This window comes from Colobus angolensis, unplaced genomic scaffold (genome assembly GCF_000951035.1).
Source record: "Colobus angolensis palliatus isolate OR3802 unplaced genomic scaffold, Cang.pa_1.0 Scaffold217, whole genome shotgun sequence".
Taxonomy (NCBI): domain Eukaryota; kingdom Metazoa; phylum Chordata; class Mammalia; order Primates; family Cercopithecidae; genus Colobus; species Colobus angolensis.
Window position 1 is genome coordinate 4,123,357 of NW_012115344.1, and position 5,438 is coordinate 4,128,794.

The 5,438-nt window shown below is 43.3% G+C and overlaps 1 pseudogene across 1 annotated transcript; it reads left to right on the top strand.

Annotated features, from left to right (window-relative positions):
* The first annotated feature begins 2,828 nt into the window (after positions 1-2,828).
* LOC105512687 lies at positions 2,829-4,136 on the top strand (annotated as a pseudogene). The gene has a single exon (XR_001001895.1). The product of XR_001001895.1 is annotated as a cell differentiation protein RCD1 homolog (transcript).
* Positions 4,137-5,438: the final 1,302 nt, after the last annotated feature.

Below are 5,438 nucleotides of genomic sequence, written 5' to 3' on the forward strand. Positions count from 1 at the left end.
TGGGCATTTCCAATTTCCTTACTATGGGCCACATTTTGGTCCGTTTCAGCCCAGCAACCAAATGTACTGCTAGAGTTCATTCTAGCTCCCTGAGCTCAAGTTTAAATGCAAAATCTCTGCTTAGTGAACTGATATCAATAGATTTAGCCTGATCCATATTTATGTTCCTTCTATGGTTATTCCACACCTTTAGAATCCATTCCCTCACATGTTTCCTAGATTGTAATATGTATAAATTAGAAAACTCAGGTAGTTCTTTTGGAGTGTAATGTACCTTCTAATGGGTCACATTTTGTACCTTACATTAGGGACCTGCTGGAACTCAAGTCTATTTATAGGTCTAGAAACAAATAGGTGGGTCTTTAGTGGAGGTGGATCCCTAGGAGAATCAGCATTGTCTTGTAGGGCAACTGCTTCAGGGGAGGCCATTACAGTTTTCTCAGTCAATGCAAGGTTAATACTCAGCTAGGCATAGAAAGGCTGATAATAAAAGGTGTGGGAAGGTTGCTACTGCTGGGAGTGAGTGAGGAGATCTCTTTCACTGTCAAAGAAGACTCATCAGAATTTAGAAGCTTATTGTCTCCAGCATCATTAGGGTCTTCCCACATGTCCCCATCCCAACTTACAATATCTCATTCTTTCCATTCAACCTTCATTTTAACAGTAGACACTCTGCGAGGCTGATAGTTCATCTTGAATGGTAATTTAGCCAGTCATAGGAGAGGACCCATGTTTGATTTTCAGCAAGCTCAGCCCTGTAGCTGCAGGAGATAAGGGTTTTGTTCAGAACAAACATAGGAGATTTCTGGTCAGTTTAAAAGCTCTTCACTGAGGAATGTGAATCCCTGAGCGCATCCTCTTTTTTTTCCTTTTTTTTTTTTTTTTGGTCCAGCAACATTAGGAGCAACCAGCTAGTCTTATTCTATTAGTTAGTTTTAAAAAATGTTCTAAAGTAGACAGCCAGCTTCTTTCTTTCTTTTTCTTTCTTTCTTTTATTCAATAGGATCTTGCTTTGTTGCATGGGCTGGAGTGCAGTGCCATGCTCACCTCCTGGCTAATTTTAATTTTTTATAGATACAAGGTCTTCCTGTGTTGCTCAGGCTGATCCTGAACTCCTGGGCTCAAGCAATCTTCCTGCGTCAGCCTTCCAAGTACTGCGATTATAGATATGAGCCACCACACCTGGCTAGCTCTTTGCTTCTTATAAGTGGTAGTACCAAATTCAGATATTTTATATATCTCTATTGCCATGTTATGCTATGATTGATCATTGCTCTCTTTATTACTGGACTTTAATTAGATCAGAAAGCCAATTCCAGAAATTCTAGAAAACCAATTCAGAATATTCATGCTTAAAATTTGGTTCCCCTCTAGAACCACTGCTGGCACCAAAACCTTTATTAGTCAGGGTTTTATACAGAAATACAAGGAATAGAATATCTATAGTTTATAGTCTAGTTAGAATAGAAATAGCTAAATATAATTTGGCCTGATAACTCAATAGACTTAAAAGGCTGGTTGTGCTCACAACTTCTTTTAAAACCAGGTATTTTGCACTGCATGTATTGTAATATTTATTACCACTGAATAATTTTCAATGCTGGCCTTACAGAGGCTACTTTTTCCTAGGTATTATATTTGTAATTAAGAGATATTCAGCAATAGGCAAACTCTAATTACACAATATTCAGTAAAAGTAAAATTTAATAAGTAAAAGTAATAAGTATATGATGGGAATTTGATTTTGGCTGTAGAGGACTATTTTTTCACTTTTTAAATAAAAATTTTAAGGAGGTCCCACTTAGGGGAGAATAGTGTAGATTTGATTTTACTTATTTCACCCTCTCAGTGCAACTAAAAACTCTGGACATTAAATAAAGAGCAAATAAGGGTGAGGTGGGAAGATCACTTGAGCCTGGGAGACAGGTTGCCATGAGCCGAGAATGCACCACTGCACTCCAGCCAGGCATCACAGTTAGATCCTGTTTAACAAAACAAACAAACAAAAACAACAACCACAAAAAAAACCCAAAACCAAAAACCAAACAAACAAAAGCAACAACAAAAAACAAATAAGAAGACTCTGAAAGGTGTGAAAGGAAGATTGAAGAAGACAAACTAGCCAGGGAATCTGGAACACAGTGGTGATAACAGCCAATGAGAAAAACCACATTCCCTAAAGGGGGAAAAAACCATTCAAATGACAGCAGATTTCTCATCAGAAACCATAGATGCTAGAAGAAAGTTTAGGCATTACAACATTTTAAAGTGTTTAAAGAAAAGAATTAACCCAAAATTTCCTATTGGGTGAAAATATTATTCATGAATGAAGAAAAAATTAAAATATTCTGAGATGAATGAAAACTAAGAGAATTTGTCAACAGCTACCTACCCTAAAAAATGGCTAAAGGAAGTTGTCTAAACAGAAAGTAAATTCTGAAAAAAGAAATCTTGGAACATTAGAAATGAAGAGAATAGTTGTCTTCCCAGGACTGTCCATCTTTTCCTGCCCTTCACTGGCCTTTGGAGGAGGGTTGGACGGAGTTCATGCCGCTCTCTGGAAATACCTGCTCAAAGCCAGGAGTTGCGGGGACTAGTGGTCGCGGACGTCCTTCTGGTCCTAAATCTTAAGGGGCAAAGGACATACTCTGGGACTGTTAACTAGGCTGATGGCCTGGAGGCGGGAAGAGGATGTGTGGGTGGGGTCAGGGGTGAGAGGTCAGAGGGCCGCAAAGGGGGCGGAGCGAACCGGAGGCGGATGGCGGCTAGGGCGGCTCATTATTTTCCGCGGCGACGCGGGTGGAAACGCGTCCGGCTGTGGAAGGAGAGCGGCAGCCGCTCACAACATGCACAGCCTGGCGACGGCTGCGCCTGTGCCTACTGCACTGGCACAGTGGATAGAGAAAAGATCTATCAGTGGATCAGTGAGCTGTCCAGTCCTGAGACAAGGGAAAATGCTTTGCTGGAGCTAAGAAGCTAGAATCTGTTCCTGACCTTGCACCCATGCAGTGGCATTCATTTGGTACTATTGCAGCACTTTTACAGGAAATTGTAAATATTTATCCATCTCGCAACCCACCAACCTTGACAGCACACCAGTCTAACAGAGTTTGCAATGCTCTGGCATTACTGCAATGTGTAGCATCACATCCAGAAACCACGTCAGCGTTTCTTGCAGCACACATCCCACTTTTTTTGTACCCCTTTTTGCAAACTGTCAGCAAAACATGTCCATTTGAGTATCTTCGGCTCACCAGCCTTGGAGTTATTGGGGCCCTGGTGAAAACAGATGAACAAGAAGTAATCAACTTTTTATTGACAACAGAAATTATCCCTTTATGTTTGCGAATTATGGAATCTGGAAGTGAACTTTCTAAAACAGTTGCCACATTCATCCTCCAGAAGATCTTGTTAGATGACACTGTTTGGCTTCTATATGTCAGACGTATGAGCGTTTCTCCCATGTTGCCATGATCTTGGGTAAGATGGTCCTGCAGCTATCCAAAGAGCCTTCTGCCCGTCTGCTAAAGCATGTAGTGAGATGTTACCTTCGACTTTCAGATAACCCCAGGGCACGTGAAGCACTCAGGCAGTGCCTCCCTGACCAGCTGAAAGACACAACCTTCGCCCAGGTGCTAAAAGATGACACCACCACAAAACGCTGGCTTGCACAACTGGTGAGGAACCTGCAAGAGGGCCAGGTCACCGATCCCAGGGGTATCCCCCTGCCCCCTCAGTGATCCTTTCCTGTTCCCTCCCACTACTCCTCCAAATTGGGGAAAGGAGGGGGAACCTACGAGAAAAACAGCTCAGGTTTTATCACCGACTGGGAATAGACAACCTCAATGCTGAACCGTACTGGAGAAAAGGGGCAAGGTACCCCTGCTGAGGTGCATGGGCTGCCATCTCAGGCTGTCTTGAGGACCTGGGCTCCCTCTGCTACTCCCAGGAAATGGGCTCCTGACACAGCAGTCTGCCACCACAGCCCCAGGAGGGTGTCAACACCAGCAAATGCTGTATTTGCAGCATGTCCAAAATGACCCTTCTCCCCTACCTCTACCTAACCACTGGCAGGGAGGGGAGACAGTGGTGATAGCAGCAGCACTCTAGGCATGGTGAACGCCTGGGACCAAGCCATGTGGCGTTTTTTTTTTTTTTTTTTTTTTTTTTTTTTGAGACGGAGTCTTGCTCTGTCGCCCGGGCTGGAGTGCAGTGGCCGGATCTCAGCTCACTGCAAGCTCTGCCTCCCAGGTTTAGGCCGTTCTCCTACCTCAATCTCCCGTGTAGCTGGGACTACAGGTGCCCGCCACCTCACCCAGCTAGTTTTTTGTATTTTTTAGTAGAGACAGAGTTTCACCGTGTTAGCCAGGATGGTCTCGATTTCCTGACCTCGTGATCCGCCCTTCTCGGCCTCCCAAAGTGCTGAGATTACAGGCTTGAGCCACCGCACCCGGCCCATGTGGCGTTTTTTATTTTACCTTCCTGGAAGACTCAAGATGTGTCTCTTCATTCTTTCTCGGTATTTGTTTACTTTGGTTTTTTTGTTTTTAATCTCAGAGAGAGGTGTGTTGAGTGGGCACAAGCTGTAATATTCAGCAAAACTTTGTCAATTGGCACTGTTTACAAGTCTATTAGCTGCAAAAGCTCAATAAAAAGTTGGTCTGGGCATTACATCCCCTCTGGCAGGCCAATAGCTGCATCAAGCTGTTGGGAGAAATGGGAGGGCAGGGGAAAGATGTAAAACCAAAGGACAGCAGGAACCTACCACCTGTTTTCCTTCTCCCATTCTACTCCCAGTCTGGAATGCCACAAGGACCTTAACCTAGTTTCTGGCTTTAGCTGCTAGTTTTCCCAAATCTCAGTGCTTTCCCTTTTTAAACTTCTCTTCTATTAAAATTAAAACAGATGTCTTAATTCATCAGGCTGTCTTGGAAGGGTTGTATTGAGGGACAAGGGGCGGTGGTGGACCTTACCTTCAATCCCAAGTTTTCAAAGATACTTTCTCGATAACTCTAAATGGGAGGTGCTTGGGATTAAGGTGACAGTCCACTTGATCCTATTCTTTGTTTTAGTGTGAATTTCAGCAGTTCCATCTGTCTTCATGATTGTACTTGAGCAGTATTAGCTGTATGAGTTAATTTTATTCAAATTGAAGATGGTTGAAGATGGAGGGCTGGATTCTGCTCACTCAGTCTTTTTTTGTAACACATTCTCTTTTGGTCTATGGGAATTACAGGGTTGCCGCTAAAATATTCACTTGTTCTTACCATGTCAGAGATTTCCTCTTCTCTGGAGCTTAGGTGGCTCTTCACAATCCACAGGCTTGAATCTGCAACCAAGTGTAAACTGCCTTGCTTTCCCCAGTCCTTTCCCCTGCTAGCACCTGCTTTCTAATCCCCATCTCCAATCAAAGATGGGATTGCTTAATCCAACTCTGG